The sequence below is a fragment of the Pelodiscus sinensis genome, chromosome 12 (assembly GCF_052426305.1).
Source record: "Pelodiscus sinensis isolate ZL-2025 chromosome 12, ASM5242630v1, whole genome shotgun sequence".
Taxonomy (NCBI): domain Eukaryota; kingdom Metazoa; phylum Chordata; order Testudines; family Trionychidae; genus Pelodiscus; species Pelodiscus sinensis.
Window position 1 is genome coordinate 507,355 of NC_143063.1, and position 22,976 is coordinate 530,330.

The following is a 22,976-nucleotide window of genomic DNA, read 5'->3' on the forward strand; positions in this document are numbered from 1 at the left end:
ATGATGTGGTTGGCATCACAAACTTGGTGGGATAATACACACGATTGGGATGTTTGTATAGAAGGTTACAGCTTGCTCAGGAATGATAGGGGAAAAAAGAGGAGGTGTTGCCTTATATATTAAAAATGAACACAGTTGGAGTGAGGTGAAGATGGACATAGGAGACGGAAGTGTTGAGAGTCTCTGGGTTAGGCTAAAAGGGATTAAAAACAAGGGTGATGTCATGCTAGGAGTCTACTACAGGCCACCTACCCAGGTGGAAGAAGTGGAAGAGGCTTTTTTTAAACAACTAACAAAATCATCCAAAGCCCAATATTTGGTGGTGATGGGGGACTTCAGCTATCCAGATATATGTTGGGAAACTAACACAGCAGGGCACAGACTATCCAATAAGTTCTTGGACTGCATTAGAGACAACTTTTTATTTCAGAAGGCTGAAAAAGCTACCGGGGGGAAGCTGTTCTAGATTTGATCCTAACAAATAGGGAGGAACTGGTTGAAAATTTGAAAGTGGAAGACACCTTGGGACACAATTCTAAGGTAGAGTAGAAGAGAGAACAGCAAAATAGAGACAATGGATTTCAGGAAGGCGGATTTTGGTAAGCTCAGAGAGCTGATAGGTAAGGTCCCATGGGAATCAAGATTGAGGGGAAAAACAGCTGAGGAGAGTTGGCAGTTTTTCAAAGGGATTTTATTAAGGGCCCAAAAGCAAGCTATTCCGCCATGTCAGAAAGATAGAAAATAAGGCAAAAGACCACCTTGGCTTAACCATGAGGTCTTGCATGATCTAAAAATACCGTATATTCCGGCGTACAAGACGACCTCTGATGTTAAAAAACATCCCCCAAAAATCGGGGGTCGTCTTGTATGCCGGGTATACATCCCAGGCGCGCCTGGGATGCCCCGCCGCCGGAGCCCCTCCGCGGCTTTGAAAGCCTCGGGGGAAGCCGGCGGGGGGGCATCCCAGGCGCGCCTGGGCTGCTCCCCCGCCGGAGCCCCTCCGCGGCTTTGAAAGCCTCGGGGGAAGCCGGCAGGGGGGCATCCCAGGCGCGCCTGGGATGCCCCCCCCGCCGGCTTCCCCCGAGGCTTTCAAAGCTGCTGCGGCTTTGCTCCCGGTGCCTCTGGTCTGCTGGGGACCATCTCCAGCAGACCAGGGACACCGGGAGCAAAGGAGGCGGAGAGGTGCTGGGGTATAAGATGAAACCCTATCTTTTAATTAAAAAGATAGGGGGTCGTCTTATACGCCCAGTCACCCTATACGCCGGAAAATACGGTAAAACAGGAGTCCTATAAAAAAATGGAAAGTAGGACAAATTACAAAGAACGAAGATAGGTAAACAACACAGGAATGCAGGGGCAAGATTAGAAAGGCAAAGGCACAAAATGAGCTCAAACTAGCTACGTGAATAAAGGGAAACTAGAAGACTTTTTATAAATACATTAGAAGCAAGAGGAAGACAAAGGACAGGGTAGGCCCACTGGTCAGTGAGAAGGGAGAAACAGTAACAGGAAACTTGGAAATGGCAGAGATGCTCAATGACTTCTTTGTTTTGGTCTTCACCGAGAAGTCTGAAGGAATACCTAACATAGTGAATGCTAGTGGGAAGGGGGAGGTTTAGAAGATAAAATAAAAAAAGAACGAGTTAAAAATCACCTAGAAAAGTTAGATGCCTGCAAGTCGCCATTGCCTGATGAAATGCATCCTAGAATACTCAAGGAGCTGATAGAGTAGGGAAACAGGAGAGGCTGCAGAAGACTCGAAAAGGGCAAATATAGTGCCCATTTATAAAAAGGGCAATAACAACCCAGGAAACTACAGACGAGTTACTTTAACTTCTGTGCCAGGGAAGATAACGGCGCAAGTAATTAAGGAAATCATCTGTAAACGCTTGGAAGATGGCAAGGTGATAGGGAACAGCCAGCATGGATTTGTAAAGAACAAATCGTGTCAAACCAATCTAATAGCTTTCTTTGATAGGATAACGAGTCTTGTGGATAAGTGAGAAGCGGTGGATGTGGTATACTTAGACTTTAGTAAGGCATTTGATTTGATCTCACATGATATTCTGATCAATAAACTAAGCAAATACAACTTAGATGGGGCTACTATAAGGTGGGTGCGTAACTGGCTGGATAACCACACTCAGAGTAGTTATTAATGGTTCACAATCCTGCTGGAAAGATATAACAAGTGGGGTTTCACAGGGGTCTGTTTTGGGACCGGCTCTGTTCAATATCTTCATCGACCATTTAGATATTGGCATAGAAGGTACGCTTATTAAGTTTGCAGATGATACCAATCTGGGAGGGGTTGCGACTAATCTGGAGGATAGGGTCATAATTCAATATGACCTGGACAAATTGGAGAAATGGTCTGAGGTAAACAGGATGAAGTTTAATAAAGTCAAATGCAAAGTGCTCCACTTAAGAAGAAACAATCAGTTTCACACATACAGAATGGGAAGCGACTGTCTAGGAAGGAGCATGGCAGAAAGGGATCTAGGGGTTATAGTGGACCACAAGCTGAATATGAGTCAGCAGTGTGATGCTGTTGCAAAAAAAGCAAATATGATTCTAGGATGCATTAACAGGTGTGTTGTGAGCAAGACATGAGAAGTCATTCTTCTGCTCTACTCTGTGCTGGTTCTGGGCATTTCAAGAAGGATGTGGAGAAATTGGAGAGGGTCCAGAGAAGAGCAACAAGAATGATTAAAGGTCTAGAGAACATGACTGTGAGGGGTTCAGGGTGCGATCACCCCCTCTCAGCCCGAGGGGGGGGGGTCTGCGGACCCTCTTGTTCTCTCTTGGTCCCTCGTTGACTCCCGGGTCCCCGCTATGGGGCCCATGATCTTGGGTGCGATCACCCCCTCCCGGGAGGAAGGGGGGGTCAGCGAACCCTACAATAGTTACCCATCCCTGCAGGGTGGGCCAAAAGGCCCCTAGTCTGGGTTTTTCCCCCTCGTGGGGTTCCGACTTGTATCTCCCCCTCGCTATGGTCGTTGGGAGCGGGATGCTCCTTTAGGAGAGGGAGGGGGACCCGGTCCCACCTTCTCTCCAGGTCCCAGCCCGGGGCCCTGAGTGTCGGGGCTTGCTAGTGCCCTGGTGCGGTGGACGGGGGGGGGGGGGCCACTCCCTCCGAAACCCGTCCACCCATGGACGCCAAAAGTGTCCTGCCCCGGGCTCCTTCCTCCCTCCTGGGGGCTCTTGGCGATGCCGCCTCAAACCCCTTGGCTCCGGGGTCGTCATATTTAAACATAATTTCTTTCTGGACTTAACCCTAAAGAGACATCTGTAACTTCAGAAATCTGACTTCTGAGTTATTTTAAACCTACTGTTGCTACAAATAAATTCTAGAGGTGACTGTAACTGTTGGACAAATACAAAAATGTTTTCTGTATTTTGTCATTTGTTTACTTTGTACCTTTGACAGCACTCTGTTAGTTTCAGTGTTTTCTGTCTATCATCAGTAGCTATTTCTCATTTGCATGGGACTTTCACCTAACAATGGGAGATTGGCCTTTTCTTAAAAACTAGCCAATTAGCCCATCATAAGATGGGATTTTCAGGTCTCTCCCCCACATCGGTCTCTCGCTCCATCTCTCTCTCTCTCTCTCTCCTCCTCCGACTGCCTCCCCCTCTCTGTCTCAGTTCTCCTCCGCCTCCTGCCTCTCTCTCTCTTTCACTTCTCCTCCCCTTCCTGCCTCTCACTCGGGCCATTTGGGCTCCTCACTCCCCGTGCTGCATGGGAGGAGAGGGGGGTGCGGAGCCCAAATGGTCGCTTGTGCTGCTTTCTCCCACTGAGCGGCGCAGAAGTCAGCCGAGCACCACAGCGGGAGGCAAAGGGCGGCGGAGCGGTGATGTTCACGGCAAGGGGGCGGGGCCTGGAGCTGCTGTCACGCTGCACATTACTGCCCCGCCCCCCTTTGCCTCCCGCCGTGGCACTCGTCTGACTTCTGCGTCGCTTAGCCGGGCCGCCGCGGGGGAGCAAGCGGCGCAAGCGGCCGTTTGGGCCCTGCACTCCCCATGCATCACGGGCCACCCAGAGGTAACAGCCAGCATTTCAGGCAACAGCGCTCCCCAGAGGGAACAGTTAGCATTTCAGGCAACAGCGCCCCCCAGAGGGAACAGTTAGCATTTCAGGCAACAGCGCCCCCCAGAGGGAACAGTTAGCATTTCAGGCAACAGCGCCCCCCAGAGGGAACAGTTAGCATTTCAGGCAACAGCGCCCCCCAGAGGGAACAGTTAGCATTTCAGGCAACAGCGCCCCCCAGAGGGAACAGCCAGCATTTTGGTGTTACAGACTCAGAGACACTGGGCTACTATATATATATGATACCCTTCCCTTCCCTCCCCCCCAAAAAAGTGGTTGTAAAGCCCTACTCATGGAGTTGTGTGTTCTCCTACCCTCTTCCTGGCACCAAATTCTTGTGATCGCATCTTAAGCACCAAAGACTTCTTAACAGTAAAATTTAAGTATTTCCTTTGACTTTTATGGGGCTTATAAGAAGGAGAGGGAAGAATCTTTTTGGAGTGAGATAAAGTGTCTGTGATGCAGTCAAATTCTCTTGGCATGTCTTAAGTTTGGCACAGAATGAGTCCTGATTTAAGTATCTGTGTCTTAGCTTCTTTTAAGTTTTTTAAGCCACAACTTATAAACTGTGAAAGGGAAGACAGGGAGCAAATTATTGATCAAGCTATGTAATGTACAGAGATGATAAATACAGATGAAAACTGCCAGCCTTCATGTGTTCAGATTTCCAGTTATCAGTTGATATCTAGGCCCTAGTGATTAAGTGAAAGGTCAGGGCAGAGTTTCCTTTGGTTTAATTTCTAAATATTTTGTACTTGATTTTGATCTTTCCTAAGAGTATTTGACTATTGATTTCCAAAAGTTACACTGCTATAGAGTAAGAATAGATGAAATTTGAATAAAATATCTACCCAATGAAAAGAGACTATTTAGTTGTGTGTGTTAAGGTTTGGAGACTTTCCACTTACATTTTTTGTATTGTGACTTCATTTGAACATGTACAGGTAAATGCAGGCATATAGAAAAATTAAAAAACTCTTTTGGTTTCCAATTTGATTTCTGTAAGGTATAATGAGATTTGCTGTATGAAATCTTGTTCTCTGCTAAAATTATACTAATTGCTGTCTATTCAACTTAATTTGATGTAGATCAATCAAATTACTAGAAGGATAAATAGTCTCTGGTAAAATGTTTGTACATTAGAAAAGCAATTTAGGATTTAGTTTATACCAGTGTAAATAATTTATGCAGAGGGAACAGAAGAGTCTTATGTTCTGGTTGTTAAGCTGGGATATTGAGTGAGGGTGTGGAATATTCTTAAATGTTAATTCAGTGGGTTGCATAGTGTGACCATAACACTGTAGCCTATGGCACAGGAAGCCATTTTTTACCAGAAATATTATAGAATAAATAACATTTATTTTCTAATTTCAATTCCTGAATATGGAATAATTTACAGCACATGATTTTGGAAAAATAAACTTAAGAGAAGCAAACATTATGCTATTTGTATTTGGATGCTACTAAAGTATGTGAGCGTGGCTATTCACATAGGCTGACAAATTGGGGGGAAAAGGAGGTGGTAGTGGAGAATTATTTTCTGACAGCTTTGCGAATGTTTTATTTGCCTATGGAAAATAACTTTTTTCTTTTCAATGTACGTATGAAATATTAGTATTTTTTGTTTCCCTTTATACTTGAGATTTGAAAATATTAAAAATCTCAAGTATAAATGGGGGTGAAAAGATTTTTGTGCCTGGATTGCAAAAGTTTCATGACAATATTTAGAAAGGGCTAACTGAGATAAGGGCATCCATTTTCATTGGTGTCTTGCTGAAAACTTGGTTTGTTTTCTTCCTTTTAAACTTCAGCTCAGATGGCAAAAAGTACTAACTGGACAGGATGAAATAAACATATAGGTCCAAAGCAGCAGTCGTGCATACCAGGATACAGCTTTTTCCCATTCCCCTGACTATCAGGGAGCGAGGGGAAAGTACTTGGATTTCATGCATGCTTCTCACTCTTTGCTGGCGAAGGAAAGGAGGCAGAGGAGTACTTCACAGAATACAAGTACTTTCCCCTTGCTTCCAAGTATGCATGGCTGCTGCCCCCTTTGCTCTTCCGAAATGACGTCTCTATTTGTCATATGTGAATTCAGCCCATTACTGTCTATCAGTAACTATTATATAATAATTTGGATTGCTGTGTAATCCTCTTTCAGTGACATGCTTTTAATTTCAAAACTTATTCTGAGTTTTAAAAGGATACCAACTCGGTGTGGAAGTTCTAGATGGTTACAAACAACTGGCTTGTAACTCAGGATAGAAGCGACTAGTCAACTATCCAATAAGCAAAAGCTTTATCAGAAAGTTGACACATTAGTTGACTAGTCTTTTCCCACCCCTCCCCTTGCTGCCTCTTTCACAAAGAAGCAGCAAGGGAGAGAAGAATAGATGGTGCTGGGGGAAGCTGGCATAAAAGCTAGTTCTCCCCAGTTCCAGCTCCGTGGGATGTGGCAGGGGCAAAGTGGTGGTACTTCCTCTTTGAAATGTACAAGAGCCCCTGCTTCCTTTTTGGAATGTACAGATATGTCTAGACTACAAGCTTTTGTCGACAGAAGTTTTGTCTAGACTACATCCAGTTCTGTCGATAAAGCAAGCCACTTTGTCGACATGACAGTGTAGATGCGAAGGACAGTGTAGATGCAGTAACACATCTGTCGACAAAAGGCATTATTCCTCATAGAATGAGGTTTACATCTGTCGACAAAACTGCTTAGTTCTGTCAATGTTATATCGACAGAACTCAGCGGCAGTGTAGACACAGGTATAGTTTTGTCGACAAAAGTCCACTTTTGTCGTCAAAACCCTGTAGTCTAGACGTACCCTACAAGAGCCATCCCTACTTGTAACAATGCAAAATTTGCTGTTATAATAATTCTCACCAAGCTGTCTTTCCAACCATCTGTACAAGCTAATTAAACTCATTGAGTGCTGACTAGTAGATTTGCCCAACCTTGCTTGATTAAACTTCTTTGAGAGGTAGCTTTTATGGGTTTACTGATATGAATGACCATTTTTCACACTATGCATGTGCGTGTATCTGTTAATTCTGCTGACCTATTTGAAACTGTACATGAGATTGGAAGGCTTTGCTGTATAACTAAGTAGATGTGTTTATTTTTGTTTGGGGATGGAATATGTGTTGATATAAAAATTAAAGAATGCTGGCTGGAGATGGCTACTGGGGTTTTTTTTTCTGCAGACCTCTTTAAATTAGGCATGTTAAAGAGATTTTGTATTTTAAAGGGAGGTTGGGAGGACACTGTAGTACTGTTCCACCTCAAGTTTGACCGCCCCAGCTGTGTTAAGGAGGATGAAAGGCTCAGGGGAAGAGAGCAGTCAATGGGAGCAGAGGGAAACCATCTCATAGTTGGCAGCCTCCTTACAGAAGATGTTACGGTATCCTCTCGCACTGAGGGATACCACTCTGGGCGAGGGAATATCAGTTGTTAGGAAGAGGCAGGTGTTAGTAGTGGGTGATTCGATTGTTAGAAACATAGATAGTTGGATTTGTGATGACTGGGAGAATCGTATGGTGACTTGCCTGCCTGGTGCGAAGGTTGTGGATCTCTCGAGGCATCTAGACAGACTTATGTGTAGTGCTGGGGAGGAACCGGTGGTCGTGGTACATGTAGGTACCAATGACGTAGGGAAGGGTAGGAGAGATGTCCTGCAGGGCCAAATTTAGGCTGCTAGGAAAGAGACTGAAATCCAGGACTTCTATGGTGGCATTCTCTGAAATGCTTCTTGTTTCACGGGCAGGGCCAGGTAGGCAGGCAGAACTTCTAAGTCTCGATGCATGGATGAGATGATGGTGTAGGGAGGAGGGGTTTAGTTTTATTAGGAACTAGGAACACTTTGGAGAGGGGGAGCCTATACAGAAAGAATGGGCTCCACCTAAACCAAGGTGGATCCAGATTGCTTGCACTAAACATTAAAAAGGTCGTAGAGAAGTTTTTAAATTGAGATGGGGGAAAGCCAATTGGTGCAGAGGAGGAGCACGTGGATCAGACGGAGACTTCTCTTAGAGGAGATACCATTCATGCAGGTTCTCTAGGTTTTAGTCAGAAAGAGGGGAGGGGAATGATGATAAAGTATGGGCCAGATCAGACAAAAAATAATCACATATACAAGAATCTAATACATCAAGGAAGGGCAGACAAATAAATAGTGGTAATTTTTTAAAGTGCTTCTACACAAATAGAAGTCTAAATAATAAGATGGGTGAACTAGAGGACTATTTATTTGTATTGAAGGAAGAGATTGATATAATAGGCATCACAGAAACCTGGTGGAATGGGACACAATCATACTGGGATGTAAAATATATCAGAAGGACAGAATAGGTCGTGTGGGTGGCGGAGTGGCACTACATGTGAAAGATCATGTAGAATCAAATGCAGTAAAAATCTTAAATGAATCAACATTAGGAAGGAACAATCAGTTCCATACATACAAGATGGGAAGCGACTGTCTAGGAAGGAGCATGGCGGAAAGGGATCTAGGGGTCATAGTGGACCACAAGTTGAATATGAGCCAACAGTGTGATGCTGTTGCAAAAAAAGCAAATATGATTCTAGGTTGTATCAACAGGTGTGTTGTAAGCAAAACTCGTGAAGTCATTCTGCCGCTCTACTCTGCACTAGTTAGGCCTCAGCTGGAGTACTGTGTCCAGTTCTGGGCGCCACATTTCAAGAAAAATGTGGAGAAATTGGAAAGGGTACAGAGAAGAGCGACAAGAATGATTAAAGGTTTAGAGAACATGACCTATGAAGCCAGGCTTCATGAACTGGGCTTGTTTAGTTTGGAAAAAAGAAGATTAAGGGGGGACATGATAGCGGTTTTCAAATATCTAAAAGGGTGTCACAAGGAGGAAGGAGAAAATTTGTTCCTCTTGGTTTCTGAGGACAGGACAAGGAGTAATGGGCTTAAAGTGCAGCAAGGGAGGTTTAGATTGGACATTAGGAAAAAATTCCTAACTGTCAGGGTGGTCAAATATTGGAATAAATTGCCAAGGGAGGTGGTGGAATCTCCCTCTCTGGAGATATTTAAGAACAGGTTAGATAGACATCTGTCAGGGATGGTGTAGACGGAGCTTGGTCCTGCCTTGAGGGCGGGGGGCTGGACTCGATGACCTCTCGAGGTCCCTTCCAGTTCTATTATTCTATGATTCTATGAACATGTTCCATATGTTGACAGTCTCTCTCTGTGGAAGAAAACATTGTCCTCACTCTGAGTTTGTATTTAAGCAACAAGTAGCCAGAGGCAGTTTTATTACGAGCTGCAGCAAGGGAAAAACTGGTTCGGACAGGGGGGAAGCCCTCTCCCCTCCCCGAGGCAGATCTTCGAATACAAGCAATTATGAAGCAGTTTATATACTGTCTATTAGATATAATAACAATAACAATTAGTCTCCTTCCCATTACAAACATCAATGGTTAACAGTTATTTAGTTCCACCCAGATGCTCCTTATCTCAAGGTCCCTACCAGAGTCAGTATTCTATCCTTATCTCCGTATGGAGGCGAGAGGCAAAGGCAGCGTCTAATTACAGATCTCGCGTTGTCAGGCCACAGACTTAGTCTGACTCTTGCTCTCTTGTTAACAAGACCAAGATGGCTGCACACAAATTCCCTTATTCCCTTTTCCTGCCTCCACATCACCAACGGCTTTTACGTAAAGTAAGTTATCATGTAATAACAGGGAAGGTCCTTTTGTGGATTGGTAATTAGTTAATGGTCAGGAAACAAAGGGTAGAAATAAATGGGAAATTTTCAGCGTGGAGAGGGGTAACTAGTGGGGTCCCGCAAGAGTCTGTCTTGGGACCAATTCTATTCAATTTATTTATAAATGATCTGGAGAAAGGGGTAGACAGTGAGGTGGCAAAATTTGCAGATGATTCCAAACTGCTCAAGATAGTTAAGACCAAAGCAGACTGTGCAGAGCTTAAAAAAGATCTCATCAAAGGAAGTGATTGGGCAACAAAACGGAAAATGAAATTTAAAGTTGATAAATGTAAAGTAATGCACATCGGAAAAATAATCCCAACTATTCATACAATATGATGGAGACTAATTTAGCTACAACTACTCAAGAGGGAGATCTTGACGTCACTGTAGATAGTTCTCTGAAAACATCCACTTAGTGTGCAGTAGCAGTCAAAAAAGCAAACCGAATGCTAGGAGTCATTTAAAAAAGGGATAGAGAATAAGATGGAGAATATCTTATTGCCTCTATAAAACCATGGTATGCCCACATCTTGAATACTGTGTACAGATGTGGTCGCCTCATCTAAAAAAAAAAAAAAGATAAAAAGATGGCTAGAAGGCCGGGCCCAGCGGGTAGTGATCAACGGCTTGATGTCAAGATGGTGGTCAGTTTCTAGCGGAGTGCCCCAAGGTTCAGTTCTAGGACGGGTTTTGTTCAATATCTTCATTAATGACCTGGATGAGGGGCTGGATTGCACCCTCAGCAAGTTTGCAGATGACAGTAAGCTAGGGGGAGAGGTAGATATGCTTGAGGGCCAGAGTGACTTAGACAAATTGGAGGATTGGGCCACAAGAAATCTGATGAGATTCAACAGAGTCCTTGGGACGGAAGAATCCCAAGCATTGTTACAGGCTGCAGACCAACCAGCTAAGTAGTAGTTCTGCAGAAGAGGACCTGGGGGTAACAGTGGATGAGAAGCTGGATATAAGTTAACAGTGTGCCCTTGTAGCCAAGAAGGCTAATGGCATATTAGGTTCATTAAGAGGAGCATTGCCAGCAGATCCAGAGATGTCATCATTCCCTTTTATTTGGCTCTGGTGAGGCCACATCTGTAGTATTGTGTCCAGTTCTGGGCCCCCCACTACAAAAAGGATGTGGACACATTGGAGAGGGTCCAGCAGAGGGCAACCAAAATGATTAGAGGGCTGGAGCATATGACCTATGAGGAGAGGCTGAGGGAGTTGGGTCTGCTTAGTCTGCAGAAGCGAAGAGTGAGGGGGGATTTGATAGCAGCCTTCAACTTCCTGAAGGGAGGTTCCAAAGAGGACGGAGGAAGGCTATTCTCAGTAGTGAGAGATGGCAGAACAAGTTGTGGTGGGAGAGGTCCAGGTTGGATATTAGGAAAAACTATTTCACTAGGAGGGTGGTGAAGCACTGGAATGGGTTACCTTGGGAAATAGTGGAGTCTCCATCCCTAGAGGTGTTTAAGTCTCTGCTTGACAAAGCCCTGGCCGGATTGATTTAGTTGGAATTGGTCCTGCCTAGAGCAGGGGGCTGGACTTGATGACCTTCTGAGGTCTCTTCCAGCTCAATGATTCTATGATACATTAGCATTGGAAAAGGTTAAGAAAAGGGCAACAAAAATGATTAGTTGTTTGGAACGGGTCCCATATGAAGAGAGATTAAAAAGACTTGGACTTTTCAGCTTAGAAAAGAGGAGACTAAGGGGAGATATGATAGAGGTCTATAAAATCATGACTGGTGTGGAAAAAATGAATAAGGAAAAGTTATTTACTTATTGCCATAATATAAGAAGTAGGGGTCACCAAATGAAATTAATAGGCATCAGGTTTCAAACAAACAAAAGGAAGTTTTTCTTCATTCTGTGCACAGTCAACCTGTGGAACTCCTTGCTAGAGGATGTGGTGAAGGCTAGAACTTTGACAGGGTTCTATAAAGAGCTAGATATATTCATGGAAGTTAGGTCCCTCAATGGCTATTAGCCAGGATGGGTAGTGTTGAAGCAAAATACTCCTCTGTGGTTAGGCGGCTAATAAAAGCTGTATTGATCAATAAGGCACAAAGTGAGCCAAACACGACCCCAGCAAGTAAGGCTGCTAATACAAATCAATCCTAGTACTTTATACCCTTAACCAAACAAGTCTGACGTCAGGGCATCCAATTGCAGAAATAATCGATTAAACTCAGAAGAGCAACTGTTCTCAGTAGAAGGAGAGGGAGGTAGCAGGGAGTGAGAGCTCTCTCTCAAACAGCTCAATTAACGCATTCCAATAGCTCATCCTTCTGGCCTTTTCCACATGGGGTGAAGGAGAGTTCATAGGTGCAGAAGCAAGGAGCTTAAATGGCTTCTGTGATTCAAATGGCTTCTAGCTAAATCAGAAATGGTTGCCACAGTAGGAATGGTATCCCTAATCTCTGTTTCTCTGGAGGTGGGTTACAGTGGATCACGTGAGGATCACCTGTTGTGATCCCTCCTTCTGGGGCATCTGGTATTGGCCACTGTCAGCAGACAGGACACTGGGCTAGATGGACCTTTGTTCTGACCCAGTATGGCCGTTCTTATTAAAAGTTATCGGTGGCATTTCCATTTTCTCCTTTTGGCCTGCTGCCAGTTCTTCTATTAGGCTCTGACTCTTTATAGAACCTTCCATCATGGAGCACTGAACTCAGTGAGGATCTTGAAACACTTCTCTAATGCAGAGAAGCACATCAGATATTGTTCAGACTAATTACTCTTCACCTTCACTTTAGTCTTATCGAAACCTTATTGTATTTAACATTTAACGGGGCCTACCTTAGTGAAAATGATGTGTTGGGCAAACTTGAATTTTGACACCCTCTTTTCACCCCTGGTTACTCTGGGCTCCTCCTTCCATCATTCCTGGCCATTACCTGTAGTTAATATGGAACTTCCACAAGCAGTAATAATGATAATACAAGTGTATGTGTGTGCACATGATGGAGAGTGTGTATTTGTGAGACACAAACTGTGTGTGTGTGTGCGTGCGCACGAGCCACTATGTGTCGGGGGATTGCGTGTTGAAGTGAATATGTGGGGCTGGAGAGGAGAAGTCCGCATGCTGGGGTCCAAGTGAAGTCCCACCTCAGCCAGCGAGTGGTCGCCCAAGCCCTTTACAGCACCCCTCCCTGGCTGCGGTGTTCCAAGTGTGGGCCCAGTTTGTCGAGCCCTGCAGTTGGCATCTAACCCTAATTACATCTCTTGTCACCATGGCTCAGAAAACTCTGAGAGGAACATCCTGGATTTGTTTAGACAAGTGTCTCATTTACTCCTTGCAGCTGCCCTGATTCGCTTTCCCTATTATTACGGGCAGGCAGCATGGCAATTACAGACCCCCGGGTAGTGCATTCTCCAGTACTATTGAAGATTTGCTCTGAAGCACCATGCTCCACATCTACTTATAAAGATTGCATGTTCTTGTTCTCTCAACAGATTCTGAAGTTAAGCCATCCCTGGGACAGTAATGTGAACAGACACAAGGGCATATTTTGACAATGCAGGCCTGTACTCATGAATTTCTGTGCATGGGTGCTTTTTTGTAAAGGCAGACCACAAGGGTGTGAATGCACACCCTGTGGTCCCCCAAGTAAGCAGGGAAATCAGCCCCAGCTTTCCCCCGGCCTGCCAGAACATGGGGGAGGAGACTCAGGCAGCATGCCACTCCTGCCTTCCCCAGGCCAGCCAAAGCATACTTACTTGGGAAACCATGAGGGGAAGGGAGTGCTTTCGCACCCGTTGCAAACCCCCTGAATATGGGCCTGCAGTGCCTTTCATGGAATCATTAAGCACAGATCCTGTAAAAGGTGTCTACTTGCTATAACAAAAAACAGGACTATGTAGCACTTTAAAGACTAACAAAATGGTTTATTAGGTGATGAGCTTTCGTGGGTCAGACCCACTTCCTCAGATCAAATTGTTGAAGGAAATTGGCACAACCATATATACCAAAGAATACAATCAAAAAAATGAACACATACTGTGCACTGTATGTCAAAACAAACAATTCGTGTTATTTCTCTCTCGTCCTCTGGATTGTGGGGCAGCTGCACATGGGCATGTTTGGGGCTGCCGTTTCTGGGGGTACGAGCTATGTCTGACATTGAGTCATAGTGGCTATGAATCCTGGGCTCACTCAGAACTCTGACAAAAGGGTCCACAGCTTGGTTTCTTTCACTGGGATTGCCTGACAAATTAAGTGTGGGTCTGTCAAGTTGTAATGTCCTTGGAAGAAGAGCTGTTGTGGCAGCTGTGGCCTCTGAGAGGGGATGAGTGTTTCAGCAGTGCTCAGCAGCAGTCTTGTGCTTAAAAGAAGAACCCAGGATCTTTTTCAGAGGGATAAGGAAACACGCCACATTTATTGAACATACATAGATCAAGCAATACTTATATGCATATAACACATTACACTCATGGACTCTCTCTCACACACACAGGCACACTCCATCTTGTTACCAAAAGTTGCTCCCCCTAACTGCACTGGCCAGGTGAGTTAGATGGGGGAGGGGTGGAGCCGGGCTTCTGCCGATCTGGATCGATGCTCCCATATTGACAAGATGAAAACCCGGGGTCCCTCTGCAAGATGCCTCATATTTATCCTGCTCATGCAACCAATTAGGCATCACCTTGCCTTTCTTAATGCTGCTTCAGCGAGAGTTCTTCCAAGGGCAGGCACTTGCTGCTTGACTCCCAAGGCCTCTGTATGTCCAGTCTTCTTAATGAGCTCACTTTACAGGTATTGTCTTGGGTCTGGCTCCCAGACCTTCTCCACCCTTGCAACTGCTGCTGGAGGTGCTCCCCTTTCATTCTTCATTCACACCTCATTCATTTCAACAGGACAATCAAGAAAAGGGGAGAGCTCAAAAGACATTTTTTTTCTTACAAGATTGATCTATCTATAAAGGAAAGTTTCTCTTAATACAAAGTTATAGGAGAAATGTTACAGAGATTCTATAAGAACACTTAAAGATATATCTAAAAGGACAAGATCTTAATACAAAGTTATATGAAAGTGATAATATTACAGGGATTTATCCACAGTCTCCCTCTCTTCCCACTGATATCAGCAAGAGTTTTATCCATTAGGTGCAGGATTGCAAAGGTATTTAGGCCTGTAGCTCCAATTGATTTAAATGAGATTGCTGTTGAACTCATTGGACTCTGAGTAATTTTACCAGGTGTCCAACAGTCAACATATGGTAATATGGTGACTCTACTTAAAGGTACATAAATACCTCAATCAGAACTATGCAGTACAAACATTCAAATTAACATCAAGTTGACTGAGCCCTTGTTGAAAAGAAATACTGCACAGCTCCATTTCTATCACTGAAGAGCTGGAATCTTTTTATTTACCATCTTATCTTGAAGGTTTGTATGGGGAGAGGTGACACGCATGCAAACTCCCCACATATGCCTGGTTGGGACCTCTGGATGGATCTGCCTTTCCTGGTAGCTGACACTGTGTCTTCTTGAGACAACTTGGGGGGTGTGCACGGTCATAGGCCCACTCTCCCCAGATGTCTGTGAGAGTTAACACCAGAATAGAGTCAGCAGCAACCTTTCAGCCCTGAGTAGGAGAGAAGGGCTTCCAGCCATGGGGTGGAGGTGGGAGGTAAGAATGACTTGGCCTATGTCTTTGCAGAGGTCATCTCTTCCCCCCTCCTTCCCCGCCAACTTCCCCGCTTCCCTATGGCTAGAAGCAGCTTGTTACTTCCTGCCCATAGAAAGGCAGGTGACATCTCCATGCAGCTGTTGACCACCAACATAACCCAGACACCTCTTGTTCATTGGCTACAGTGTGGGTAGGATCTCTTAAGTGAGGTAACGGCAATATTTTTGGCTTGTACACAGCATGTGATATGGGGAATCCATTGTTTTTTATCATACTCCAAATAGCGCCTGACAGTAGCAATTCACCCCTGGGTTTGATCAGAAAAGTGGAGGCATTTTTAATTGTCCATAGTATTACCCAAATCAGATTCACCCACCTTGCTTCAGGCATTCTTTTATTAAGGGGTGATTCATCTGGAATAACTTATGTATTACTGTCTCCTCCATCATGAAGCCAAGTGGGAGATGGCTGGGTACATGTGTTTTCACACACAGTTCCTGTAGAGGTCCTGAGTGAAATGTATTAGCAGTAGAGAACATTATGTGGATTTGGGACACTTCCTGGAGGATTTTTGATTACATTAAAATAATGTATTTTTGACAGCTCATGGCAGATACAAGACTGCTGTAATGTGTTGCATGTTAGTTTTTAAAGGTAAACCATCCACTTCCCTCTGTGACAGAGTATACCCTTGTGTTCGTACCTTGCCCACTACACACTAATGCAGGGGTGGGCAAACCTTTTGGCTGAGGGCCACAGCTGGGAAGGGAAATTGTATGGAGAGCCATGAACGTAGGGCTGGAGCAGGGGTTTGGGTTGCGGGAGGAGGCTCAGGGCAAGGGGTTGGTGCAGGAGTAGGTATGATACATAGCCCAGGGGTTAGAAACCTATGGCTTTTCTGGATCCTCAACTCAGCCCCACCCCTGCTCTCTCCGCAGCAGGGAGCCTGTGCTGGTACTACAACTTTACGTCTCTCTTCTCCACTCCCCCCCATAAGACTGGAGCGTTAGCACCAGTTTCCTCGGGTGAGGGGAAGAAGCGGAACAAAAAATGTCTCGGTACGCGGCTCTTTTCCTTCCCTTTGCATGCGGGAAATGAGAAGCCAAAATGGTCTGTGTGCAGCGCCCTTTTTTGTCCCCCAGGAAACACTTCCCTGGGGGCTTCCAGGGAATAGGAGCCGCAGACGTATTACACGGTGCTTGCAACACGGCACGCAAACAAGTAAGTGCCCCCTGCCCCTCTACCTCATGTCTACACCCCCACCCTCTCACTCTTCCACCTGGCCAGACAGCCCCTGCCCCTGGCCAAAATCCCCTAAGCCAGTGTGCGAATGTGCACATTTCAGATATCTGGGTTGCTGTGGCTGTCACTCCCCTGGTCTGTAGTTTGTTTGTTTGCTCCTTGAATGGAAACTGACAGTTGGCAACTGGAGAAACCAGAAGCTGTGTTTGTCTGAAATGCTAGCAACCTTCCAACAGGCAGTGATACTCCAAGCAATAGGGTCCTACAGATGAGGAATTAGTAACATCTGCAACAAGGACACCAGAGGCAAATGAAATAAGAATCAAGGAGAATACAGTCCTGAGGTAAGTAATTTCTCTTTGGCTCCGTCATAGAATCGTAGAACCGGAAGAGACCTCAGAAGGTCATCAAGTCCAGCCCCCTGCTCTAGGCAGGACCAATTCCATTACTCTTGAGCTCTCATTCAGTATTCTAAGGAAGAGGGCAAGTGGGTGGGTTGGACTATATACATGTAGCACGGGAAAATTTCACATTGGTTATATGCAGATGAATCTGCACTGAAGTTCATGAAGTTGTGTTCATTTGCCACGAGGCCTGAATGTGGCCATTTGTGCGTATCCCATTAACGTAAATAAAATTATAGTGGAGAGACACCCCACAGGAAAGTTTTATGATGGGAGTAGCCCAGATGGAAGTGAAAGGACTGTTTTGGGATGGACAAATGATCTACTGAACTTCTGGAAGGTGCTAATTCAGCAAAGTACTTAAAGTGCTCACCTTTTAAACCTGAGTTCAGTGGGAGATAGGCATCTGTTTAATGTGCTTAAATGTTTTGTTGTATGGGAGGGGAAGTTCTACAAAAGGGGGAAAGGAAAGGTAATCCATAGGCTTCTGCTTTGGCCAGTGGCAATAGCTGATGCTCTGTGATCTCACACAGTTTTCAGATGAAAAGTGAGAACAGTATATTGATGTCAGTGATGAACCATTAAATTCATGGATCTTGAAGCACATCTTGATAATACCTTTCTCAGGCAAATCAGTGTTGTTACCTCCATGTTAGAGAGAAAGGAAATGAGGCGCAGAAAGACTAAATGACTTTCCCAAAGTTTTACAGCAAACTGGCGAAGGAGCCAGGGATGGAACGCAGAAGTCCTGAACCTCAGTTCCATGCTGTATCCAATAGGCAAGGCTGCCTGGTATATTATTTCCATCTCTTATTGGCTTGACTTGACAGCTAAGGCTATGAGGAAGGATAGTGTTAATTATCTATAAGGGGGCGTGTATATGTGTAAATAAAAGGGTGAATCAAGCATAAGACCTGGGATCTCTTGTTACAGCTGTTGCTGGAGCTGAATAAACAATCTTTGTCCTCAGCCAATAATAAAAATACGTACTGCTAAGAATTTCTATAGAATGGTCCCCGTTCAAAGCTTTCTCCAAACATTCACTAATTAATCTGGTGCCCTGGGAACAGCTGGTCCTTGGAAAGGAGCATTCAGCTCTTAACTCTGCCCTCCCCAGCCAACCGTTCCCCAGCTGATGTGTATTCCAGCCAGAGCTTGCATGCTGTAGTTTAGGCTGCAAGAGGGGGCATGGAGAACACAGCCAGTGTCTGTGAAACCAGAGCTTGGGGTACAGAGAAGAGCAGCCTATGAGGACAGGAAGGCATAGGGATTGAGCTAAGTGCCCTGTGATTCACTCAGAAAACCACAAGCTATGCCCAGTGACACACACAAACACCCTGAATAGCAGAATCATAGAATACTAGAACGGGAAGGGATGTCGAGAGGACATTGAGTTCAGTCCCCTGCCCTCACGGCAGAACCAAGCACTATCTAGATCATCCCTGATAGATGTCTATCCGACCTGCTCTTAAATATCTCCAGTGATGCAGATTCCACAACCTCCCTAGGTAGCTTATTCCAGTGTTTAACCACACTGACCATTAGGAAGCTTTTCCTAATGTCCAACGTAAACCTCTCTTGCTGCAATTCAAGCCCATTGCTTCTTGTCCTATCACCAGAGGCTAAGGAGATTATTTTTTTTATCTCTCCGCCTTGTAACACCCTTTTATATACTTGAAAATGGCTATCATGTCCCCTCTCAGTCTTTTCTTTTCTAAACTAAACAAGCCCAGTTCTTTGTCTTCCCTCATAGGTCATGTTTAAACATTCTTGTTGCTCTTCTTTGGACCTTCTCCAGTTTCTCCACATCTCTCTTGAAATGTGGTGCCCAGAACTGGACACAGTACTCCAACTGAGGCCTAATCAGTGCAGAGTAGAGTGGAAGAATGACTTTTCGTGCCTTGCTCACAACACACCTGTTAATACATCCTAGAATCATGTTTGCTTTTTCTGCAACAGCATCACACTGTTGACTCATATTTAGCTTGTGGTCCACTATAACCCTAGATTCCTTTCTGCAGGACTCCTTCCTAGACAGCCGCTTCCCATTCTGTATGTGTGAAACTGATTGTTCCTTCCTAAATGGAGCACTTTGTATTTGTCTTTATTAAACTTCATCCTGTTTACCTCAGACCATTTCTCCAATTTGTCCAGATCATTTTGAATTATGACCCTACCCTCCAAAGAAGTTGCAACCCCTCCCAGTTTGGTAGCATCTGCAAACTTAATAATCATACTCTCTATGCCATTATCTAAATCGCTGATGACGGAAGAGAGAGGCTGAGTCGAGGGCTGCCATGACAGACAGGAATACATGTTGCAGAATCTAATCTGCTCCATCTCTCTGGGAGGGAAGGGGGACGAGAACCAATGAACCAACAGAGGAAGCAGTTTTTCCCTGAGCAGCACCTTGTAAAAAGCAACTGGTACCTTTGTGCTTGGTGAACAGGAATCAGTTCGGAGTTCAGGGTCCTGACCCTGACACTGCTTGGTTAATTACCCAGGGCTGCTCCAGAGGTCTGTGTCAGTCCTGTCTTGTTCCAAGGCAGTACGGTACTGTGTCCGATTAATCCCAGATCTGGCTTTCACCTATTGTGTTGCATGGAAAGAGGCTCCTGAGGCTGGTTGTAACAGGCCCTTTGGGGCACTCCTGAGAAATAATCTTGGACCTATTGCCTTTCAAAAATCTCGTAGGGTATGTCTACACCACAGAGGAAGATCGAAGCTGCCGTTGTCAATCTTCCAGGGTTCAAATTAGCGGCCTAGTTAATAGGGATGTGAATGACTAGTCGACTATCTGATAAGCAAATGCTTATCGGATAGTTGAATCGACTAGTCACTCCTTCCCCCCCCCGCCTCTATCAGAAAGAGGCAGCGAGGGGGTACTTCAAAATGGCAGCGCCGTGTGCAGCCCAGGGCCAGCTAGGGTGTCCCCAGGCTGCACGCGGCATTTCAAAGCAGCAGCACCACGTGGAATCCGGGATCAGCAGGGGAATCCCCAGCTGATGCCAGGCTCCACGTTGCACTGCCGCTTTGAAACGCTGTGGAGAGCAGGGGACCAGCTGGCCCTGTGGTCCTCGCAGCACTTTTGCCTTTGAAATGTAGCAACAGCCCTACGGCTGTTGTTACACTTCAAAGGCAGAGGTGCCCTATTGACTAATGGAATAGTCGATGCCATTTGCATCAACTATTCGATTGGTCAAGTACTCAACATTTAACATCCCTGCTAGTTAAGACAGCTAATTCAAAGTGAGAGGGACACTCTGGTTGATGCCAATAACCCTGCTTTCATGAGGAGTAAGGGACGTTGAAGGAAAAGTGTTCTTCTTTTGACTTCCTGCAGTGTAGACAGTGCCAAAAGCCGAGTTAAGCTACGTTTACTTCAGCTGTGCTATTAACGTAGCTGAAGTTGCGTATCTTAATTTGACTTTGTCCTGTAGTGCAGACATAGCCTAGGGAGTTAGTGTCAGATGTCCTTGGGAACCAAAGTCCTGCAGCCAGAGAAAAGGTTACAGCCCAGGCAGCAGTGGAAGAGCAAACTTGCATCCCTCACTGCCACCCAGCAACCTGCTTCAGACCTGGCCTGGAGCAATTCGCATTCCAATAATTATTAGAGGAGTGGGGGAGGAGGGTCAGTGTTGGAGGAGGAGCCCACAGGTCCTTGTTTCTCATGTAAAGTATGTGAAAAAACACCCTTCCACCTCCCAGCCCAGCGAGTTACAGAAGTGTAAAGGGTCAGGGTGAACCAGGCTACAGCGCTGGGAGCCGAGGTACTCACCACTAGGAGAGGGCTTTCCTGGTACTCATGCCGTGGCTCCACTTTAAGGTTAAAACACTGCCATGACTGTGCTTCAAACTGTTAAGTGTAGACAAAGCCATTGAAATGGCAGGGAAAACAAAGTACGATGAAGCAAGGTGCCTTGTTCAAAGTGGTGTGGGAGGTCAGTGGCAGATCAATGATAGGAGATGAGGTTTTCCTAGTTTCAAGCCCCACATTGAGTCTATTAGCTTGTGCTGCCTTCACGTGATTAGGTGGAGTGGTATCATTGAGAGCCGTAGACGTCCCTGCCCCTTTTTTTTGTAGGGAATTCCACTGAACTGGGTTGGGTAGACATGTTCAGGTTGACTGAGCAACTGCTCTTCCTGGCAAAACTCTGAGAGTTAGGGGTAAAAAGACTGGCTGTGGCTGGTGGGTGAGGTTTCCTGCGAGGGGAGCTGCTGATGGCATGGTAAGTAACAGTTCAGTGTTCACTCTGTGTAGGGCTGCTCGGACTTGTGCATTAAAAGTAGCAGTGTGGTTATTGCAGCTTGAGTGGCCAGGGCCTAGCCTCTCACCACAACCCCTGGGATGTGAGCTTGGGTGGTCTACTACACTGTTCTTAGTGTGCAAGCTAGAGCAGCATTGGCACAAGTGTGCCTGTCCGGGCTGGGAAGCTTGCACTCACCTGCACTATAGATGTACCCCCATCTCCTAAATCCTGTTGGGCCAGGCTTAGCTGAGATGCTGCTGCCCATGGTTTGCCCTGGTCTGTGCTGAATCAGCTAACTTGACCCTCCCATGCTATCTAATGATGCCCTGCCCTTTGGGAAGAGTTGAGCTGCTCGCTGAGCCCAAATTAATAAGAGCGGAGTTGGATTCCAGGTCCACACCCTGAAGGCAGTTCTCCCTGTGCAGTTTTACATGCCCCAAGGAATCCCATAGAAATTAATGGGACTGAGTCCGCAGGCAAGGAAAGTAACAGATATGAGTGAGTCCTTGCAGAACTGGGGTCCTAGTGGGAGCTGTCAGCAGAAGCTCAAAGAGACGTGGGATCACAGCTCAAGAAGGAGCTTGGAACTGTTTTAGCCAGAGATTAAGGAACCAGAGTTGGGATTTCTTTCCTAAAGACACCACAAATCCCACTGAAACTGAATGAGGTCTGAGAGCCAAACTCCCTTAGGCCCTGATGAAAGTGGTCCCAGGTATGTTTGTGGTTCATTTGCTCATAGGCTTGTGTTAATAGCTTGTTGGTGCCCAGTGGCTGAGGGCAGGCAGAGGGGCTCAAGAGGCCAGTGGGCTTTTAGTGGAACCACAATAAAGCTAGAATACGTCTTACTCTTTCATATCAAATCTGACAATTGGAGACAAATGCTCATGGTGTCCCCGTACCAACTGATCTCCACCTCATTTCCCTTTCAGTCCTGATTACTGGTGCATGTTCTTAAAAAATGGGCTCTTTTATTTATCTTTGTCACAGAGTTATCCATATGCTTTATGGAAATATGCTTATGAATATTCATAACTGGAAAATGTTTTATGCAAAATACTTTCTATAAGGTATAATTTGAAAAGTTGTAATCTACTGAATATGATTTTCCCATTTGTGTGCTTGTATCATTTGAAGTTAGAAAGATGAATAATAAACCTGTTTTACTAATATACACGTGCTAAGCAAGAGCCATTAAGGATATTCCAGAAACACTGATAGCTCATTAATAAGATCAATGATTTGTAAGTGAGTTTGTCTTATGGGCCAATTTGTAGGAGGGGCTGAAAGTCCCCACAAGAGCATGTGTTCAGCTGATATGGAGTCCATCATCAATTTAGTATTTTTCTACATGGAAGGAGAGGGCGTGCTGAAGTCCCTTTAGGTTAGCCTTCTCAGATCTGAGCCTTTCTCTGTGTGTGTTACTGTGTGGGGCTGTGACTCCATCTCTGACAGTGCTGGAGGAGACCAGAGGGCCGGTCTCTGCATGGCAGAGTAAAGGGAGTACCCAGGAAGGTTGGCTCAGTGGTATTTCAGCACTTCCAGTGACTGTCACAAGGGGATCTCTGTAACCAAACCCATCTCAGACTTCATCTCTGGCTCTGGCTGCTTACTGCCAACACGAAATCCGCA

General features: G+C 45.3%; 1 protein-coding gene and 1 long non-coding RNA gene across 3 annotated transcripts in view; both read left to right on the forward strand.

Annotated features, from left to right (window-relative positions):
• The window catches only part of HYDIN (HYDIN axonemal central pair apparatus protein), a 389,432-nt gene that overhangs the window by 16,129 nt on the left and 350,327 nt on the right, over positions 1-22,976 (forward strand). The window lies entirely within an intron of this gene.
• LOC149523679 (uncharacterized) lies at positions 1,107-7,263 on the forward strand. The gene is made up of 2 exons (XR_016350485.1): positions 1,107-4,045; positions 4,236-7,263. It is a non-coding gene; the product is annotated as an uncharacterized LOC149523679 (long non-coding RNA).